At 38.0% G+C, this 23,530-nt stretch overlaps 1 pseudogene; it reads right to left on the minus strand.

Annotated features, from left to right (window-relative positions):
- Positions 1-7,807: 7,807 nt before the first annotated feature.
- On the minus strand, positions 7,808-23,111 carry LOC101954708 (solute carrier family 25 member 33-like; annotated as a pseudogene).
- Positions 23,112-23,530: the final 419 nt, after the last annotated feature.

Genomic DNA, 23,530 nt, shown 5'->3' on the forward strand with positions numbered 1-23,530 from the left:
CGCAAGGTAGGCAGACCTGGAACCTGGAGAACAGACCCAGCGGCCCGCCAGCATGATAGACAGATCACCCCTATTGGAGGAGGAGCCCAGCCATTGCCTGCAAGGTAGGCAAACCATACGACCCCGAGAAGGGGCCCAGCAGCCCTCTGGTGTGATAGACAGATCACCACAATTGGAGGAGGAGCACAGCCGCCACCTGTGCCTGCAAGGGAGACTTTACAACTATACAAGAGCAATATAAATATATAGGGGGAAAATTCAATAACACATCAGTTTCACCAAGCAGAAAGAAACACGAGCAGTATGAAAAGACAAGGAAAGAAAGGACCACAAGCAATGCAGGTCAATTCAACTTTAGAAGAGGTAATATCTGCAGCAGATGGAATGTCAGATGAAGAATTCAGGATATACATGCTTCAGATGATCTGGAATCTCAAGGAAGACATTAGACAGCAAAATCAGATAATGAAAGATCACTTCGACAATGAATTACATAAACAAATCCAAGAAACAAAAGATCAAATATACAGGGAGATAGTGGTTATAAAAAACAAACAAACAGAAATCCTAGAAATGCAGGAAGCAATAAACCAACTTAAAAACTCAAATGAGAATACTACCAGCAGAGTAGAACACTTAGAAGATAGAACATCAGACAATGAAGACAAAATATTTCAACTTGAAAATAACATAGACAGCTTAGTGAGACTCTTAAGAAACCATGAGCAGAACATCCAAGAAATATGGGATAACATAAAGAGACCAAACTTAAGAGTCATTGGGATACAGGAAGGTATGGAGGTCCAAAACAAAGGAATGAGCAATCTATTCAAATAAATAATACGAGAAAACTTCCCAGACTTGAAGAATGAGACAGAATCCCAAATCCTAGAAGCCTACAGGATGCCGAATGTGCAAAATCATAAGAGATGCAAATGTAGACATATTATAATGAAGATGCCCAACATACAGAATAAGGAGAGAATTTTAAAAGCTACAAGAGAAAGGCAGCAGATTACACTTAGGGGTAAACCAATGAGGATAAGAGCTGATCTTTCAACACAGACTCTGAAAGCTAGAAGATCCTGGAATAACATATTTCAAACATTGAAAGAAAATGGGTTCCAACCAACAATTGTGTATCCAGCAAAATTAAGCTTCAGGATGAAAGATGAAATTAAAACCTTCCATGATAAACAAAAGTTAAAAGAATTTGCAGCTAGAAAACCAGCTCTTCAAAACATCCTCGACAAAACATTACAGGAAGAGGAAATGGAAAATAACAATGAAAACCAAGAGTGGGAGGTAGTACAGTAAAGGGAAAAAATAATCAAAGAGGAAAACAAACCATATTAAGTAACATAAATAAACAAATATGGCTGGAAGAACAATCCATATCTCAATAATAACCCTAAATGTTAATGGCTTAAACTCACCAATTAAGAGACACAAGCTAGTAGAATGGATAAAAAAAAAAGATCCAACAATATGCTGCATACAGGAGACACATTTGATAGGAAAAGACATACATAGTCTGAAGGTGAAAGGTTGGGAAAAATCATATCACTCATGTGGACTTCGGAAACAAGCAGGAGTGTCCAAACTCATGTCAAATAAAATAGATTTCAAGCCAAAGTTAATCAAAAAAGATAAAGAGGGACACTACATACTGCTCAAGGGAACCATACAACAACAAGACATAACAATCATAAATATATATGCCCCAAACAATGGTGCAGCTATGTTCATCAACAAACTCTTCTCAAGTTCAAGAGTCTGACAGACCACCATACAATAATTATGGGAGACTTCAACACACCTCTCTCACCACTGGACAGATCTTCCAAACAAAAGTTGAATAAAGAAACAATAGAACTCAATAATACAATTAATAACTAGACTTAATTGACATATAGAATATGCCACCCAACATCAAGCAGTTACACTTTTTTCTCAGCATCACATGGATCCTTCTCAAAAATAGATCATATATTATGTCACAGGGCAACTCTTAGACATTATAAAGGAGTAGAGATAATACCATGCATCTTATCTGATCATAATAGAATGAAACTGGAAATCAATGATAAAAGAAGGAAGGAAAAATCATGCATCACTTGGAGAATGAACAATAGGTTACTGAATGATCAAAGGGTTATAGAAGACATCAAGGAGGAAATTTAAAAATTCTTAGAGATAAATGAAAACACAGACACAACATATCAGAATCTACGGAACACAATGAAAGCAGTGCTAAGAGGAAAATTCATTGCTTGGAGTTCATTCCTTAAAAAAAGAAAAAACCAAGAAATAAAAGATCTCACAATTCATCTCAAAATTCTAGAAAAAGAAGAGCAAAACAACAGCAAAAGAAGTAGAAGGCAAGAATAGTTAAAATCAGAGCTGACATTAATGAAATCAAAACAAAAGAAACAACTGAAAAAATTGACAAAACTAAAAGTTTGTTCTTTGAAAAAATAAATAAGATCGACAGACCCTTAGCCATGCTAATGAAGAGAAGAAGAGAGAGAACTCAAATTACTAGCATAGGGGAGGAAAAAGGCAATATCACAACAGACTCTTCAGAAATACAGAAGAAAATTAGAAATTATTTTGAATCCTTATACTCCAATAAAATAGAAGATAGTGAAGGCATCAATAAATTTCTTAAGTCATATGATCTGACCAGATTGAGTCAGGAGGATATAGACAACTTAAACACACCAATATCAATTGAGGAAATAGAAGAAGCCATCAAAAGACTACCACTAAGAAAAGCCCAGGACCAGATGGGTATACACCAGAGTTTTACAAAACCTTTAAAGAAGAACTAATACCAATACTTTTCAAGCTATTTCAGGAAATAGAAAAAGAGGGAGAACTTCCAAATTCATTCTACAAGGCCAACATCACCCTGATTCCTAAACCAGACAAAGACACTTCAAAGAAGAAAACCTATAGACCAATATCTCTAATGAACCTAGATGCAAAAATAATCAATAAAATTCTGGTGAATTGGATACAAAAACATATCAAAAAAATTGTGCACCATGCTCAAGTAGGATTCATCCCTGGGATGCAAGCCTGGTTCAATATATGGAAATCAATAAATGTTATTCACCACATCAATAGACTTAAAGATAAGAACCATATGGTCATCTTGATAGATGCAGAAAAAGCATTCGACAAAGTACAGCATCTCTTTATGTTCAAAACACTAGAAAAACTAGGGATAACAGGAACATACCTCAACATTGTAAAAGCTATCTATGCTAAGCCTCAGGCTAGCATCATTCTGAATGGAGGAAAATTGAAGGCATTCCCTCTAAAATCTGGAACAAGACAGGGATGCCCTCTCTCACCACTTCTGTTCAACATAGTTCTTGAAACACTGGCCAGAGCAATTAGACAAATGAAAGAAATTAAAGGCATAAAAATAGGAAAAGAAGAACTTAAATTATCACTATTTGCAGGTGACATGATTCTATACCTAGCAGACCCAAAATGTTTTAGAAAGAAACTACTAGAACAATAAATGAATTTTGCAAAGTGGCAGGATATAAAATCAACACGCATAAATCAAAGGAATTCCTGTATATCAGTGACAAATCCTGTGAAATGGAAATGAGGACAACCACTCCATTCACAATATTCTCAAAAAAATAAAATACTTGGGAATCAATCTAACAAAAGAGGTGAAAGACTTATACAATGAAAACTACAGAACCCTAAAGAGAGAAATAGAAGAAGATCTTAGAAGATGGAAAAATATACCCTGTTCATGGATAGGCAGAACTAATATCATCAAAATGGCGATATTACCAAATGTACTCTAAGGTTTAATGCAATGCCCATCACAATCCCAACAGCATTTCTTGTAGAAATAGATAAAGCAATCATGAAATTCCTATGGAAAAATAAAAGACCCAGAACAGCAAAAACAACTCTAAGCATGAAGTGTGAATCAGGCGGTATAGCAATACCAGACTTCAAACTATACTACAGAGCAATAGTAACAAATACAGCATGGTACTGGTACCAAAACTGGCGGGTGAACCAATGGTACAGAATAGAGGACACAGAAACCAATCCACAAAATTACAACTATCTTATATTTGATAAAGGGGCTTAAAGCATGCAATGGAGGAAGAATAGCATCTTCAACAAATGGTGCTGGGAAAACTGGAAATCCATATGCAACAAAATGAAACTGAATTCCTTTCTCTCACCATGCACAAAAGTTAAATCAAAATGGATCAAGGAGCTTGATATCAAATCAGAGACACGGCATCTGATAGAAGAAAAAGTTGGCTACAATCTACATATTGTGGGGTCAGGCTCCAATTCCTTAATAGGACACCTATAGCACAAGAGTTAATAACTAGAATCAACAAATGGGACTTACTCAAACTAAAACGTTTTTTCTCAGCAAAAGAAACAATAAGAGAGGTAAATAGGGAGCCTACATCCTGGGAACAAATCTTTACTCCTCACACTTCAGATAGAGCCCTAATATCCAGAGTATACAAAGAACTCAAAAAATTAAACAATAAGAAAACCAATAACCCAATCAACAAATGGGCCAAGGACCTGAACAGACACTTCTCAGAGGAGGACATAAAATCAATCAACAAGTACATGAAAAAATTCTCACCATCTCTAGCAGTCAGAGAAATGCAAATCAAAACCATCCTAAGATACCATCTCGCTCCAGTAAGATTGTCAGCCATTATGAAGTCAAACAAGAACAGTGCTGGCAAGGATGTGGGGAAAAGGGTACACTTGTATATTGCTGGTGGGACTGCAAATTGGTGTGGCCAATTTGGAAAGCAGTATGGAGATTTCTTGGAAAGCTGGGAATGGAACCACCATTTGACCCAGCTATTCCCCTTCTTGGTCTATTCCCTAACGACCTAAAAAGAGCATTACACAGGGACACTGCTACATCGATGTTCATAGCAGCACAATTCACAATAGCAAGTCTGTGGAACCAACCTAGATGCCCTTCAATAGACGAATGGATAAAAAAATGTGGCATTTATACACAATGGAGTATTACTCTGCATTAAAAAAATGACAAAATCATAGAATTTGTAGGGAGTTGGATAGCATTAGAGCAGATTATGCTAAGTGAAGCGAGCCAATCCCTAAAAAACAAATTCCAAATGTCTTCTTTGATATAAGGAGAGTAACTAAGAACAGAGTAGGGAGGAAGAGCATGAGAAGAAGATTAATATTAAACAGGGACAAGAGGTGGGAGGGAAAGGGAGAGAGAAGGGAAATTGCATGGAAATGGAAGGAGACCCTCATGGTTATACAAAATTACATACAAGAGGAAGTGAGGGGGAAGGGGAAAAATACAAGGGGGAGAAATGAATTACAGTAGATGGAGTAGAGAGAGAAGATGGTAGTGGAGGGAAGGGGAGGGGGAATATATAGTAGAGGATAGGAAAGGCAGCAGAATACAACAGACACTAGTATGGCAATATGTAAATCAGTGGATGTGTAACCGATGTGATTCTGCAATCTGTATATGGGGTAAAAGTGGGAGTTCAAAACCCACTTAAATCAAAGTGTGAAATATGATATGTCAAGAACTATGTAATGTTTTGAACAACCAACAATAAAAATTTTAAAAAAGTAGAACATGGCACCAGGAAGACAAGAGGAAATAATAAGAAGGAGAGAGAGGAGGAGAAGGAGGAGGAGGAGGAGGAGGAGGAGGAGGAGAAAGAGGAGGAGGAGATGAAGAATAGTGAGGAAAGAGAGAGAGAGAGAGAGAGAAAGAGAGAAAGAGAGAGAGGGGAGAGAGAGAGAGAGAGAGAGAGAGAGAGAGAGAGAGAGAGAGAGATATCTGTTCAATAAGGACAAAATATGAGACGCCAGAGCAGAACTCTAATGACTCATCTCCTCCAGCCATAATCTACCTGCCTACAGTTACCATCCACTTCATCTATTCATGTATGTTAATGCACCGATTAGATTAAGGCTTTCATAATACTATAATTTCACCACTGAACTCTCTTGCATTGTTTCACATATGTAAATGACCTTTAATTGGTTAATTTCTGAACATAGACATCATGCTAAAGATGTTAGTTAAGTGATATCAGCAATAAGGTTGGGTAGAGGTGCCTGGCATACTATTGTCTTTGAAAAAGGAAGAAACAAGAAAACATAACTGGATTATTTGAGGTATAGTACTATAACAAAGTAGGATGTGACAGAGACACAGTGGATATTAGAGATCCAGCATGGTCTTATAAAGAAGGAAATAAAACACAGAATATATCTTTTCTGACTCCAAGAGTGAAGAAGCACAAGCAGAAATGGCAAGCAGGAGATCCCCTAACAGTCCCAACTAACACTCATGAAAACCTGAAGTATTTGCTTCTGGAGAGGGCTGCAGCCCTCATAGGACCTCAGTCTAGCTGTATTATTTCAGAAAGCATTCCTTGCCAATGCTGTGCCCTTCTACAGCCAAGCTTCTGCTGCATAGTAACATCTCAAGACTCCACAAACCTGTGGTCCCATAAATCAAGTACTTGCTTATACTCACCCATCTTCAGCCTATGAAATACCTAGGCAGCTGCACCCATCCTTCAGAGGACCCATGGAGCAAACAAGTGAATCAGCATACCCTTGTGTAATCTTGACCAAACTTCTGTGGTATAGGGGAGTATGTGTGTTCTTATCTAACTATCCTTATTCAGGTAAACAGGCAGGTAACCCTAAACAGCTCATTCCACCAACATCCTGAGAGGCAGACAGGTAGACCTGCCCACCTGTCTTCAGACATGGGAAGCACACATTACCTGCCCCAATCCACCAGAGCATCCCTGCATCCACACAACCTGTGGAAATTGAGAGCTGCCTCACATCTGAAGCTGCATGAACCACACACACAGCCACTGACAAGTCTCAGCTACACCCCACTAAGAGAGATACATCCAACCTTGTGAATAAGCCCCAAATTCTTGTATTCTGGGCCACTGAGACAATGACAGACCTCACAGACATAGATGGCTGGTGAAGAATGTACATGTAGACTATACCACTGTGGCCACCTGGTATATCCAATGAAATCTAATGAAATCAACCCAACCAACACCATAAAATTATTGCCAAAATAAAAATTTTAATACATAACCATTCTATAAAAATTTTAGAGGCCACTGAACTGTCAGATCTGTCAATACCAATTAGGGACACAGAAATGTAAACATGCAAGATACCATGATGCTTGGGCTGTGGATGTGGCTCAAGCAGTAGCGTGTTCACCTGACATGCGTGCGGCCCGGGTTCGATCCTCAGCACCACATACAAACAAAGATGTTGTGTCTGCTGAAAACTAAAAAAAATAAATATTAAAAAAATTCTCTCTCTCTCTCTCTCTGTCTCTCTTAAAAAAAAGATATCATGATGCTTCCAAAGGAATACAACAATTCTCCAGAACAGATGCCAAGGAAAAGAAAATCAGTTTTTTTTCTTTTTCTTTTTCTTTTCTTAATTAATGAACTTTCTAAAAATGATATAAAAATACAGTTTTTAAAAAATTAAATAGCATGATTTCATTTAGTTGCCTCTTAAACCTGAATCCTCTTAAGTTAAAAAAAATATAATTAACTATTAACATTAATAAATTTAAACCTTCCAGAAAGAATGAATCCAAAAGGAAATGTCCAGCAGTTGACAGGAGCCAGATGCTCTATGGCCTTTCCTATTTTGGTATCAGACACTCTAAACATCAATGGAAAAAAATCTCAGTTTTTCAGTTTTATTCTCTTAGAGCACAGTGTGTGGCCTGCTACTGCATATGGTCCTCCAGCAGGTACACAATTAACTCATAGGTGGACAACAGGATGGCAGTATTGGGTATCTGCCTGATTGTTGTAGGGACAAATGAGGCAAGGCACTGAAGATAGCAGAAAACAGTTATATTTGGCTGCAGCCAGGTTTAGAGGACACAGCTTTTGCTGTATTCAATTAATCCCTTGAACCCCGAGTTCAGGGATTTTCAGAGTTTTATACCCAGTGTGTAAAGGGAGGAGCTCAGAAGTTCACAGTCTGCAGAAATTCACATAGAAGCAGCTTTTTCCTCACTGTTCTGGGCAAATTAACTCTTCAAGGACAACACCTGAGAAGGGGAGAGCTTCTTCTCCCCTTTCTTTTCTCCCACTGCCAGCTGTTACCATGGATCCCAATTGTAACTTATCTTAAAAATGTAGTCCATCTCTGTGAAGCCCCAGCTCAAGGCCAGAGGCCTTGTTTGCACATTTCTTCAAGGTACTATACTGGATATGTTTGTGAAAAACCAGTAAGGGGGAGTCCAGCACCTGGAGTGCTGGTATCTTCTCAGCCAGTGGCCAAATAAACAGGGCGACACCAAAATAAGAAGTTTATCTACATTGGACTCTTTCTCAGAGACTCTTTTGCTGACAGTCCTAAAATCAGCCATTCTGAAGAGGGCTTTTCGGTGGAGAATTGGGGTGCCACTTCAATTTCCCCCTTTAATGATGCTCCCCACAATTTAATCCTTTAAATTTAAGAGCATCATTACCATTATATTGGCTTAAAACCTTATACAATGTCAAAACCTTAGTTGTTGTCATCCTTTCAACAGCAACTGCTTTAGTGGACCCAATAATTTTAATGCACAGTGAAGCCAAATATCGAGCAATGAACAGGTTAACAGCAGAATACCCACTACACTAGTTAAGCTTTTAAATCTACCAAGAATTAAAAACCATTTCCCAAAATCATGTTTGGGACCTAAACTTTAATTCCCTTCTAGGTATGAACTAGCACATGTGCTAATTCTCTTGTGTTGTTGGCTATATTCTTAACTGTTTGTCTATTGTCATCCATTTGTATGCAACAATCTGAGCTTTTGAACTCTCCACATATTTCTTTTTCCTCAGCCAGTAGGTAATCTAATGCCAAGCGGTTTTGATAGTTAGCCACTCGCATCTGGTCTGTTGTGTGGCTAGGAGGTCAAAGGCTGTGGCAGTCTGATTAATAATAATTTCTAGTACAGCTTGTAAGTGAATAATTCTATTTAACATGTAAATAGGAGTTCTATAGCTCCAACTGTCATTTTGTGCCCAGGTAGCTGGAGCATAAGTGGCAATAATCCTCTGGGGTTGCCTGTTACTTTCATCCCAAGATTGGTGACCTCCTAAATCAAGTTTCTTTCCAATGGACCTCTTTTTCCTTTCCAAACAGCCATTCATCTATAGCATTCCTCTGGTGGGACAGGTCCTAAATATATGTTTTACCACCTCTTGGTTATAGTGGATTGTCTTGACACATGGTTCACATGATCTGCATGGTTGGAATAGGAGTAGGGCAGAATCCCTTAAGATTATCTAAGGAAACCAAACTAAATAATATACTAACATTTTGGTTAGCATAGGTTAAACAGCATGAATTAACAATGCCAAACTAATAACACCAAACAAATTCTAGAAAACTTATATAAGCAAGATAAAAAAATGTAAGTGAAATTTTGTTACCCAGAGACCAGTCAGTAGATGTAACTGTTATCAAACCAGTAGCAAAAACCAAATAGAGAATTATGTATATATCTAGAAGCAAAGGGTGGCAATACATTATAGTATAAGAACTATCTTAGAAGTTAAAAGAGTTTATTAGGCCTGTGGGAAGTTTATCTTTCACAGTGCATTGATTGGCCAGTCAGTTTTTCCTGTATGGCTGAAACAGGGCCGTAGTCTCCTCAAGCTTTGGCTGTGGGTAGACCAGTCAGCTTCCAGAGTGACTGGAGCAGGGCTGTTGTCCTTCTGATCCTCAAGCTTCTCTGGTGCTCCTTTTTCTTTGGAATGGTCAGCTTCAAGGGTGTAGCAGCATCTGGAGAGCATGCCCAGTCCGCAGCTGCAGGCATAAGTCTGGTGTACTGAATCCAGGGACCTCTCTCTCTCTCTGCAAACTTGACTGCAGTTGGGGTGGATAAAAATAACAGTGAAAGGGCCCTTTCAAACAAGTTCAGGGGTTGAATATTTTATTCAACCCAGACTCAATCTCCAGGCTTGAAGTAGTGTGCACCTGTGGTCAAATTTAGTGGCAATCTTTCTCTAACCCATTGGTTGAGAACCTGTAAAGTTTTCCTTAAGGCCTGAAGCTGTCATCTCAGGGTTAATTTTCCTACCTCTCTTAAGTCTCCCTGTAGTCCCCTAATAAGAGGGGGGGGCTCCCATATATTATTTCAAAAGAAAAGAATCCAATCCTCCTAGTGGATCTAATTCTCAGCAGTATAATAGGGAGAAGTTCATCACAATATAACTGAGTCTCCTGACACAGCTTACCCCATTGATTCTTAAAGTCCTGTTCATCCTTTTAACTTTACCAGAACTCTGCAGCCTATAGACAGTATGTAACTTCCATCTGATGTTTAAACTCTTGTCAGTAATCATATCACCTCTTCCCAAAAGCTGGCTCATTTTCTGAGCCAATAGTTATTGGGACACCAAATCTGGGAATAATTTCCCAGAGAAGCATCCTAGTATCTCCCTAGCCTTTTCAGTGCAGGTGGGAAAGGCTTCCACCTATCAGAATATGAACACATAAAACCCAAAAGTTATTTATAGCCCAGTGAGTGTGGTAGTTCAGTGAAGTTTACTTCCAAGTCTTCAAAAGGTGCTCCTCCTATAGTTTGGATTCCTGGTGGGAGCTCTGGCCCCTGACAAGGATTGTTGTTAGCACAAACCTCACATTGTTTGCAGATCATCCAGGTTTTGCTTGTGAGCTGGGGAACATAGAAATGTCAACTCATAACTGTCTCAAGTGCTGTATGTCCAAATGTATTCCTGCGGAACTGTCTGATAAAAGCTGGGGCTAGAATCTCCGGGATGGCTATTCCAGCCATCAGAACATCTGCACCATCCACCTGGGAGAAAATTTTCTTTTTCAATCTTAAATCACTTACTTTCATGTTGGGAATATGTTGGTTCCCATTCTGTTAGCTAGTCAGCCAGGCAGAAGGACAGCATTTAAACCTGGGACTGGATTTTCTTTCCATTTCTTGCAGACAACTAACCTGGCCTCTCTGTCAGCTCTCCAAACCAAACTAAAAGGGCACCACGGTTTCCAAGCTGCTCACTGACCCTGATCAGGGGCTACTCAGGCGACTCCTTGTTTCAGCTCCAACCACTTTGGAGGGTACTTGGGACCCAACAGAGGTTGATCAAGCCTCTCTTCCACCCACTTAGGCCTCAAAGGGGAAGTCAGGTGGGCTGCAAAACCAAATGGACCTGGGTCCTACCTGTTCAGCTGGGCCATGCTCCAAAACCCTAATTCTGATTCCTGCTGCCTTTGGGTTCTGTTGTGCCCCGAGGTGGCAGCGCCAGGGTGCTGGGTGAGTCGATCACCTTCAGGCCAAGAGTGGCCTGGGTGCACCAAGGGAACTGCTGTTCTGCCACCACCCCAGGGAAGCCAGTCCCCGGAGACAAGAGAGGCAGAATAGCCTTCCTTACCTCCTCTGTCCCATCTGAGATGCCAAAAATGTTGTAGGGACAAATGAGGCAAGGCACTGAAGACAGCAAGAAACAGTTTTATTTGACTGCAGACAGGTTCAGAGGGCACAGCTTTTGCTGTAATCAATCAATCCCCTTAACCCCGAGTTCAGGGAGTTTCAGAGTTTTATACCCAGCGTGTAAGGGGAGGACCTCAGAAGTTCACAGTCTGCAGAAATTCACATAGAAGCAGCTTTTTCTTTCACTTTTCTGGGCAAGTTCACTCTTCAAGGACAACATCTGAGAAGAGGAGAGCTTCTTCTCCCCTCTCTTTCCTCCCCCTGCCAGCTGTCACCATGGAGTCCAATTGTAAGTTATCTTAAAAATGTAGACCATCTCTGTGAAGCCCCAGCTCAAGGCCAAAGGCCTTGTTCACACATTTCTTCAAGGTAGTATACTGGATATGTTTGTGAAAAACTAGTAAGGGGGAGTCCAGTATCTGGAATGCTGGTATCTTCTCGGCCAGTAGCCAAGTAAATAGGGTGACACGAAAATAGGAAGTTTGTCTACATTGGACTCTTTTGCAGACAGTCTTAAAATCAGCCATGGTGAAGAGTGCTTTTCTGTAGAGAAAGGGGGTGCCACTTCATGATGAGCTGGGCTGAGAGTCCTCTATAGAAGGTGAGGTAGCCTGCCTCCCAGAACACCAGGCAGCTGTCTGGATGAAGGACTTGTACTTGGTGCCCTCCTCCTGGAGCCGAGTTCTAATGATCTCGTGTGGATAAGCAATGCAGGAGGCACATCCCTTAGAAAGAGCAGCAGCTGCCATGAGTCCCAAAAAACTTGTGGAATTTTTCTCAGTTCCACTTGGGGAAGAGGCTAATGGATCTTCTTTCAGATACTTCTTTAAACTTTCATAAATAGCAAAATAGATGATAGTTCCTGAGATTCCAGCATATGAGGCCGTTAGTCCTCTATAGAAGCCATGGATGCCCTCTGTCTGCTAAACATATCCAGTGCACTGGAGTGCGTTCATCTTCTTGGAGCCCCTTATTTTTCCCTCTAGCTGCATCCGAGTTTGAACCATCTATATAGGATTCATTAAGGAATTTGTGACACAAATTGCAGAACCAGCTGAGAAAATATGCACAATATTGCTATTAGGCAGGAAAATGTCATTAAATTGCTCTTTGGAGTACCATGCAAAGTACACAGCCCTTGATGGTGCCACTCCAACCAAATTTGGACCCAATCCTCTAAAGAGTGACTTTGGTCCTTCCTTCTCCAAGATCCACTTCAGAACCTGTAGGAGTCCAGGTGTCACCAAGTCGGTCTCACCATTACAGCTCCATTAATGGTCCCCAGATGAACCTGAGGATAACAGACTGTCCAGAGAGCGTGTCTTAAAGACTGTAGCCTGGTCTTAATGACTTCTAGTGGGCAAGTGAAAATAGCACCAACTGTGCTCCTACACCAGCCACTAATTGTTAAGGAGAAGATGCCTGGCAGCCCTGCCCATGCGCGGGGGGTGGGAGGGCGGGGGCGAGAGGGGAGTGGGGGAAGAGGCCCCGGCCCCTCCCCCCCACCCCGTGCGGAGCCCACCGAGAAGGCTCCATGGGGGGCCTAGAGGCGGCGGGGCACAGGGGCTTGGCCTTAGGCTCACCCACCAGCAAAGAGGTGAAGCAGCGTGTTCTCCTTCTGCTGGGTGCTGGGTGCCGGTGGCCATGGCCTCCCTGGCTCCCGGGCCCGCCGCAGACGCTGGAGGGATGCACGAGGTCCCGGTCCTCTCACCCGCTGTCCTCAGGAGGCCCCCGGGGCCTCCACGTGCCAGCAGGCTCCACAGTCCCGCAACCCCTGGGGCATCGCCGCAGGTGCCTCTCCGGCCTCTGGCAAGATACAGGTTTTTTAAAGAAACTTAATGACATATAAGAGAATAAGGCAGACAACACAATGAAAATTTGAAGACTATTCTTGATATAAATGAAAACTCAGCAAAAGGGTAGAGATGATGAAAGTGAACTAAACAGAAATCTAGCTGAAGAGCTTAATAAGCACAAGTAATAAAACGATGGAGAGATAAAAAGGAGATCAAGTGTAACATGTAACTTGAAGACAAATCTTTTGAACAGAACCACTCAAACAGCAATGCCTGGAAAGGAATGGGGGGGAAACAAACAAAGAAAACACCCTGCAAGGCTTATGAGAGACCCATAAGTAAAAGATACCATCACAGACATTTCTGAGGATCATTACGGACCATAGAATCATTTGCAAACTTTTGTTCCAATATGATGGCAAACCTAGAAGAAAAGGGAAGATTTATAGACACAGACAACCTACCAAATTTGAATGAAGAAGATAAAGTAAACCTTAGCAGACCAATAACAAGCAACAAGACTGAGCAGTAATAAAAAGCTTTCCCAAAAAAGAAAAGTCCAGAAACTGGTGAATTACCAGCTGTGTTCAACCAGACCTTTTAGCTTTAATTGTATTGTTTTTATTTGTTCTTTTTAGTCGTACATAACAGTAGGATGTATTTTCACATATCATACATACATGGAGTACAACTTCCTATTTTTGTGGTTGTACATGATGTGGAGTTACACTAGTTGTGTATTCATTATTGAACAAAAGAAAGTTATGTCTGATTCATTCTATTCACTTTGCATTCTCATTCCTCCTCCATTGCTCCCACTCTCCCTTGTCCAATCTAGTAATTCTTAATTCCTCCTTTCTCCACCCAACCCCTTCCTATTGTGAGCCAGCATCCACATATTGGAGAGAATGTTCAGCCTTTGGATTTTGGGAATGGCTTGTTTCACTTAGCATGATAATCTCCAGTTCCATCCATTTCCAAGCAAATTCCATAATTTTATTATTTTTTATGGAAGAGTAGTATTCCATTGTATATATACCACATTTTAAAATGTATTTATCTATTAAAGGGAACCCAGGGTTGTTCTATAGCTGAGTTATTGTGAATTGAACTGTTATGAACATTGATGTGGCATATTACTATGGTATGCTGATTTTTTATATATGACAATGGAATGCATTACAATTCTTATTACACATAGAGAGCACAATTTTTCATATCTCAGATTATATACAAAGTATATTCATGCCAATTTGTGTCTTCATACCTGTACTTTGGATAATAATGATCATCACATTTCACAATCATTAATAACCCCATGCCACTTCCCTTCCCCTCCAAACCCTCTTCCCTATTTAGAGTTTGCTCCCTCTTCCTTTCCCACTATGAATCAGCCTCCTTATATTAAAGGAATATTGAGCATTTGTTTTTTGGGGGATTGGCTAGCTTCACTTAGCATTATCTTCTCTAACTCCATCCATTTACCTGCAAGTGCCATGAATTTATTCCATTTTGTTGCTGAGTAATATTCCATTGTGTATATATGTTACATTTTTTTTCATTCATTCATCTAATTGAAGGGCATCTAAGTTGGCTCTACAGTTTAGCTATTGTGGATTGTGCTGCTATAAGCATTGATGTGGCTGTGTCCCTGTAGTATGCTGTTTTTAGGTCCTTTGTGTATAGATGGAGGAAAGGGTTAGCTGGGTCAAAAGATGGCTACATTCCCAATTTTCCAAGAAACCTCCATCCTGTTTTCCTTATTGGATGCACCAATTTGCAGTCCCACCAACAGTGTATGAGTGTGTACCTTTTCCCCCACATCCTCACCAACACATACTGTTGTTTGTTTTCATAATAGCTGTCATTCTGAATGGAGTGAGATGAAATATTAGAGTGGTTTTGATTTGCATTTCTCTAATTGCTAGAGATGTTGAACATTTTTTTCATATATTTGTTGATTGATTGTATATCCTCTGCTGAGAAATGTCTGTTCAGGTCCTTGGCTCATTGATTGATTGGGTTATTTGGTTTTTTAGTGCTTAGCTTTTTGAGTTATTTATATACCCTAGAGATTAGTGCTCTATCAGATATATGAGGAGTTTGCTCCCAAGATGTAGGCTGTCTATTCATCTCACAGATTGTTTCTTTGCTGAGAAAAAAATTCTTAGTTTGATTCCATCCCATTTATTGATTCTTGATTTTCATTCTTGCACTATAGGAGTTTTATGAAGGAAGTTGGGGCCTAATCTCACATGATGGAGATTAGGGTGTACTTTTTCTTCTATTAGCCACAGGGTCTTTAGTTTAATTCCTAGGTCCTTGATCCACTTTGAGTTGAGTTTTGTGCATGGTGAGAGATAGGGGTTTAATTTCAGTTTGTTGCATATGGATTGCCAGTTTTCCCAGCACCATTTGTTGAAGAGGTTATCTTTTCTCCAATGCATGTTTTTGGCACCTTTATCTAATATAAGGTGATTGTAATTTTGTGGGTTAGTCTCTGTGTCCTCTATTCTGTACCATTGGTCTATCAGTCTATTTTGGTGCCAATACCATGCTGTTTTTGTTACTATTGCTCTGTAGTATAGTTTAAAGTCTGGTATAGTGATGCCACCTGCTTCATTCTTCCTGCTAAGGACTGCTTTAGCTATTCCGGGTCTTTTATTTTTCCAGATGAATGTCATGATTGCTTTTACTATTTCTGTGAGAAATGTCATTGGAATTTTGATTAGAATTTCATTAAATCTGTATAGTGCTTTTGGAAGTATGATCATTTTGATAATATTAATTCTGCCTATCCAAGAGCAAGGTAGATCTTTCCATCTTCTAAGGTATTCTTTGACTTCTTTCTTTAGGTTTCTGTGATTTTCATTATATAAATCTTTTACCTCTTTTGTTAAGTTGATTCCCAAGTATCTTATTTTTTTGAGGCTATTGTAAATGGGGTAGTTTTTCTCATTTCTCTTTCTGAGGATTTGTCACTGATATACAGAAATGCCTTTGATTTATGAATATTGATTTTTATATCCTGCCACTTTGCTGAGTTCATTTACTAGTTCTAGATATTGAATCATATCATCAGCAAATAGTACCAATTTGAGTTTTTTCCCCCATATGTATCCCTTTAATTTTTTTCATCTGTCTGATTGCTCTGGCTAGTGTTTTAAGAACTATGGTAAATAGAAATGGTGAATGAGGGCAACCCTGTCTTGTTCCTGTTTTTGGAATTTCAATTCAACTTCAATATTTCTCCATTTACAATGATGTTGGCCTGGGGCTTATCATAGATAGTCTTTATGAGGTTGAGATATGTTCCTGTCATCCTTAGTTTTTTCTAGTGTTTTGAACATGAAGGGATGCTGTATTTTGTCAAATGCTTTTTCTACATCTATTGAGATGATCATGTGATTCATATCTTTAAGTCTATCTATGTGATGAACTACATACATTTATTGATTTCTGTATGTTGAACCAACCTTGCATTTCTGGGATGAATCCCACTTGATTGTGGTGTATGATCTTTTTGATGTTTTTGTATTCAAATTTCCAGAATTTTATTGAAAATTTTTGCATCTGTGCTCACTAGAGATATTGGTCTAAAGTTTTCTTTTTTTGGATGTGTCCATCTGGTTTTGGAATCAGAGTGATATTGGCCTCATAGAATAAGTTGGAAGTGCTGCCTCCTTTTTCTATTTCCTGAAATAAATTGAAGAGTATTCGTACTAGTTCTTCTTTAAAGGTCTTGTGGAACTTGGCTCTGTATCCATCCAGTCCTCAGTTTTTCTTGGTTGGTAGACTTTTGTTGACGTCTTCTATTTTGTCTTTTGAAATTGATCTGTTTAAATTGTGTATATCATCCTGATTCAATTTGGGCAAATTATATGACTAGAAATTTGTCAATGAGTTGATGTTTTCTATTTTATTGGAGTTTAAGTTTTCAAAATAATTTCTAATTATGTTCTGTATTTCTGTACTGTCTGTTGTGATATTTCCTTTTCATCACATAATGTTAGTGATTTGAGTTTTCTCTATCCATCTCTTCATTAGCTTTCTAAGGATCTATTAATTTTATTTATTTTTTCAAAGAACAAAACTTTTTGTTCTGTCATTTTTTGTTTCTTTTGTTTCAATTTCATTGATTTCAGCTCTAAATTTAATTATTTTCTGTCTTGTACTGCTTTTGGTGTTGATTTTTTCTTCTTTTTCTAGGGCTTTGGGATGTAATGTTAAGTCATTTATTTGTTGACTTTTTCTTTTTTAAGGAATAAACTTAATGCAAGGAACTTTCCTCTTAGAGCTGTTTCCATAGTGTTCCACAGATTATGATATGTTGTATCTGTGTTCTCATTCACTTCTAAAATTTTAAAAATATTTTCTTTGATGTCTTCTGTAACCCATTGTTCATTCATTAACATATTATTTAGTCTGCAGGTGTTGGAGTGGATTTTATTTCTTATTTTATCATTGATTTCTAATTTCATTTCATCTAATCTGATAGAATTCAGGGTAGTATCTCTACACTTTTATATTTGCTAAGAGTTGCTTTGTGGTATGATATATGGTCTATTTTAGAGAAGGATCTCTGTGCTTCCGAAAAGAAAGTTTATTTTCTCCTAGAAGGATGAAATATTCTATATATGTCAGTTAAGTTTAAGTTATTGATTGTATTATTGAGTTCTATATTTTATTTGTTCAGCTTTTGTTTGGAAAATCTATGTAGTGATAAAAGAGATGTGAAAAGTCACACAATATTATTGTGTTGTGGTCTATTTGACTCTTGAAGTTTAGAAGAGTTTGTTTGATGAACATAGATGCTCCATTGTTTGGGGCATATATATTTATACTTATTAAGTCTTGTTTCTGTATGGTTCCCTTGAGCAGTATGTAGTGTCCTTCTTTATCCTTTTTAATTGACTTTAGTTTCAAGTCTGCTTTCTTTGATATGAGGCTGGAAACCCCTGCTTGCTTCCACAGTCCATGTGAGAGGTATGATTTCTCCCAACTCTTCACCTTCAGTCTGTGGATGTCTTTTTCTATGAGATGAGTCTCTTGGAGGCCACATATTTTTGGGTCTTTTTATATCCAATCTGCTAGTCTACATCTTTTGATTTGTGAGTTTAGTCTATTAACATTTAGGATTATTATTGAGACATGATTCGTATTCCCAGTCATTTTTGTTTATTTTTGGTATTTAACATAACTTGTTTTCTCCTCTCAGTAGATTTTCCTTTAGTGTAATACCTCCTTCTAATGATTTTCATCATTGTTTTTATTTCCTCTTCTTTGAATATTTTGCTGAGGATGTTCTGTAGTGCAGGCTTTCTAGTTGTAAATTATTTTAACTTTTGTTTATCATGGAAGGTTTTTATTTCATTATCAAATCTAAAGCTTAGTTTTGCTGGATATAAGATTATTGATTGGCATCCATTTTCTTTCAGAGCTTGGTATATGTTGTTTTACAATCTCCTGGTTTTGAGGGTTTGTGTTGATAAAATCTGCTGAGATACAAATTGGTCTTTTCTGATATGCAATCTATTTTCTCTCTCTTGCAGCTTTTAAGATTCTATCATTATTCTGTATGCTAAGCATTTTCATTATAATGTGCCTTGGTATAGATCTGTTGTAATTTTGTACATTTGGTATCCTGTAAGCCTCTTGTATTTGGTTTCCCAATTCATTCTTCATGCATGGGAAATTTTCTGATATTATCTCATTGAAGAGATTGTGAATTCCTTTGATTTTAAACTTTGTACTTTCTCTATCCCAATAACTCTTATATTTGGTCTTTCAATGCTGTCCCATAATTCTTGGATGTTATGTTCATGGTTTCTAACTGTCTTCACTGTGTGATCAATTGTATTTTCCAGGTTTTATACTTTGTTTTCATCATCTGATGTTCTTTCTTCCAAGTGATCTAGTCTGTTGGTTATGCTTTCTATTGAGTTTTTTATTTGATTTACCATATCCTTTATTTGAAGGATTTCTGACTGTTTTTCTTTCAGAGTCTCTCTCTCTCTCTCTCTCTCTCTCTCTCTCTCTCTCTCTCTCTCTCTCTCTCTCTCTCATCTTTTGTTACCTGTATTTGCTCTCTTATCTCATTGTTGGAGTGATCAATTTTTGCCTGTATTTGCTCATTTATGTCATTCTTTAGTTCACAGATCATTTTAATTATGAACATTCTGAATTCCTTCTATGACATTTCATCAACTTTGCTGTCTGTGGGTTCTGTTATTATAGTTTCCTGGTTGGTTTGAGGCACTTTCCTCCCGTGTTTTTTTTCATGTTGTCTGTGTGTCTTCCTTTCTTGCAGTGTGGATCTGAGGTATTACAGTTTCTTCTCCATATTCTTGTAGTACCCATGTAGATTGTCTCTATCTCACTTTGATGTTGGTTTTCCAGACCCTGCTGGTTTTCCTCAATGAACGCTACTGCATTCTGGATCTGGTTCCTGTGCAAGTTGGTGTGGGTGGTTCTGGATCACTGGGTTTGACCTCCTTCAGTGGTCTGCCCATCAGAAGGGGCAGTCCTTCACCAGAGCCTAAACTCTAGTAGGTGTCTGCTCTGCCAGGGGAGGGGTGAACTGAGCCTGCTAAACACCTGGGACCCACACACCTGGTGTTGGTTGATCTAGTCCACAGGACTTGACCTCCCTTGGTAGTCTCTGGTATGCTGATTTTAAGTTCTTTGGGTATATGTCAAGAAGTGGAATAACTGGGTCAAATGGTGGTTCCAGTCCAAGTTTTCTGAGGATTCTCCATACTGCTGTGCAGAGTGGTTGCACCAATTTGCAATGTATAAGTGTACATTTATCCCCATATCTTATTCAACATTTATTTTAATTGTATTCTTGATAATTTCTAACTAGAGAAAGAAGAAATCTCAGTGCAGTTTTATTTTGCATTTTTCTAATTGCTAGAGACGTTGAACATTTTCTGACCATTCATATTTGTTCTGTACAGTGTCCGTTCAATTCTGTAGCACATTTATTGATTGGGTTATTTGGATTTTTGGTGTTAAGTTTTTTGAGTTCTCTATATATCTAGAAGATTAAAGTTTTATCTGAGGTAAAGGTGACAAAGATGTTCTCCCATTCCCTATGCTCTCCCTTCATGTTATTGATTATTTGCTTTGCTGTAAAGAAATTTTTAGTTTGATACAATCCCATTTGTTGATTCTTGATTTTAATTCTTATGCTTTGTGAGCCTTTCAAGGAATTTGGTTCCTAAGCCAACATGATTCAGATTTGGGCCTACTTTTTCTCTCATAGGAGTAGGATCTCTGGTCTAATGCATAGATCCTTGATCCACTTTGAGTTGAGTTTTGTGCTGGGTGAGAGGTAGGAGTTTATTTTCATTTTGCTACAATGATTTTCAGTTTTTTCAGCGACATTTCTTGAAGAGGCTATCTTTTCTTGAATGTATTTTTATGGTGCCTTTGTACAATATGAGATAACTGTATTTATATGAATTTGTCTCTGGTAAGCCAGACTTTTTTAGAAAGAAGTAGTGCCAATATCTCTTGAATAATTTTATAAAACCGAAAGGGGAACACTCCCCAGTTTATTCCATAAAACCAATATCACCCTGATACTAAAACCAGGTAAAGACACATCAAAGAAAGAAAATTTCAGACCAATATTCTTGATGAATAACAATTCAAAAACCCTCATTGAAATATTAGTAATTATTCTTTAAAAACACAGTTAAGAAAATTGAACATGATGATTATATGGATTTCATCTCAGAGATTTAAGAATCATTCAACAAATGCAAAACAATAAATGTAATTCAACACATAAGAAATAAGAACAAAAATCATATGATTATCAATTTAGATGCATAAAAAATATTTGAAAAAATAAAGCACCCATTCATTTTAAAAACAGTGAAGAAAATAAAGATAGAAGGAACTTACCTAAACATCATACATGTATACATAACAAAGCAAAAACCAACATCATATGGAATGGGGAAAAATTAGAAGCATTTTTTTTCTAAAACCAGGATCAAGACAAGAATGTCAAATCTCACCATTCCTATTCAATATAATGCTTGAAATTTTAGATGGAGCAATTAGAGAAGAAAAAATTAAAAATTTCTTATATTTTTTCTCAAAGTAAATCTAAACAAAAAGTGTAATACTAGTGAATCATAATACGAGATTTAAAATTATAATACAGAGCTATAGCAAGAAAAATAGCATGATACTGCAATAATAAGTGGACAAGTGGACCAATAGAATAAAATAAAAGACAGAAAATAACCTACACAGATTATGATCATATGACCTTAATAAAGATGCCAATAACATACATTGGGGAAAAAGAGAATTTTTAAAAATGATGCTAGGAAAATTGGATATCCACATGTACAAGACTAAAACTAGATCCTTATCTCTAGTCCTGTACTAAAGTCAACTCAAAGTGCATTAATGCTCTAGGATTTAGACCCCAAACTTTGAACTCCTAGGAGAAAACACAGAAGCATCACTCCAACATATAACCATAGGGGAAAATTTTCTTAATAAAGCCCCTAAATGTCAAGAAATAAAACAAAAAATTAATAAATGGAATTACATCAAACTAAAAAGCTTCTGCATAGAAAAGGAAACAACTAACAGTATGAAGAGAGCCTACAATATGGGACAAAACTGTTGCCATTATTCTTCTGAATAATTAATACCCAGAATACACAAAGAACACACACAGGAAAACCAATTTAACACCAAAATAACAATAACTTATTAAAAATGGAAAAATAAACTGAATAGACATTTTTCAAAAGAAAAAAATCAAATGGCCAACAAGTATATGAAAAAGTGTTTGATACCTTTAGCTAACAGTGAAATTCATTAAGCTTTTATTTCAATTCAGGTACAATGGACTCATAAAGAATACAAGTAATAGTAATGGCTTACCAGAACTTTGGGGAAAATGTACAGATATACATTATTGGCAAGACTGCAAATTAGTACATACACTGTGGAAATCAGTATGAAGTTTCCTCAAAAGACTAGGAATGAAACCACAATATGATCTAATTCTACTACTCCTCATAAAATTTCCAAAAGAAATAAGGTCAATATTGGGTTCTGAAGAAAGATCAACCTGAGGCTATTACCAAGTATAACATTTATATATAAATAAATATATAAAACACACTCCAATCACTCCAAATGATTGGTATATATGCATGCATATATATACATATATATACATGAATATACATCACACATTTGGAGTATGTAAATTATTTGAGAAGATCTCAGATTGATCAACATATTGCCACAAAAGACCATCAATAGATTAAATGTGTGTTCTCAAAACAAACAAACAAACAAAACAAACAAACAAAAAAGCCCCACAAACACTATTTCAGTATTTTAGAATTTGTTTGTATGTGTGTTGAATTTGGATTTTAATATGGACATAGGCAAAGAACTTGTATGTAAAAATTAAGTGTTACTTCAATGTGTCTTTACACTTGTAATGAACCAGTGTCCTGCCTGAGATGAGTTTATGTCCTCCAATACATACCTGTGGATTGAAATACGGGAGGCTATGACTTCCCTTCAGAATATTGCAAGTTCTTGGTCATGGACCTCCTAACAGAAAAGAACACATTCCATGGTGAGCCATTCTCTGTTTCATGAAGGATTGGTTAGCAACCTCTTCAAAGGGTCTCTACGCCGCACACGATATCTGGCAGTGCTGAAACGCCTCCTTCTGTGCTGGTCGCCAGGTAGCGGCAGCTTGGACCTCCATGCATGGTGGGCAAGATTCACCTGTCCGGGGCAAGCTGTCACCTCCAATAATCCCAAATTCCCTATCTAGGTCTCACTTCAGCGGAATTTTCCTGGGAGTTTCTCAGAAGGTAGAATCTAAACATTCTGATGTGTCTCTCTGTCCACGTGGCTGAGGAGGTACTGAAAGCGCTACCTCCCTGCCCACTGCCATGTTGAGTCAGTTGTTTTAATTTTTATGTGGTACCAGGGATTCAACTCAGTGCCTCATCCATGCTAGGCAAGTGCTCTACCACTAAGCCCCAACTTCTCTGTCCTTGGAAAATCTAAGACCAAGAAAGTTTCCTCTTAATCATATGGTACTGTGCCAGAGGTTGGGATACTGGAGAGAAGGTGTTGCTAATTTACCTCCTAACTTTGATGTGTCTGGTTTCACAGTTGCTTA

This window comes from Ictidomys tridecemlineatus, chromosome 4 (genome assembly GCF_052094955.1).
Source record: "Ictidomys tridecemlineatus isolate mIctTri1 chromosome 4, mIctTri1.hap1, whole genome shotgun sequence".
NCBI classification, from domain to species: domain Eukaryota; kingdom Metazoa; phylum Chordata; class Mammalia; order Rodentia; family Sciuridae; genus Ictidomys; species Ictidomys tridecemlineatus.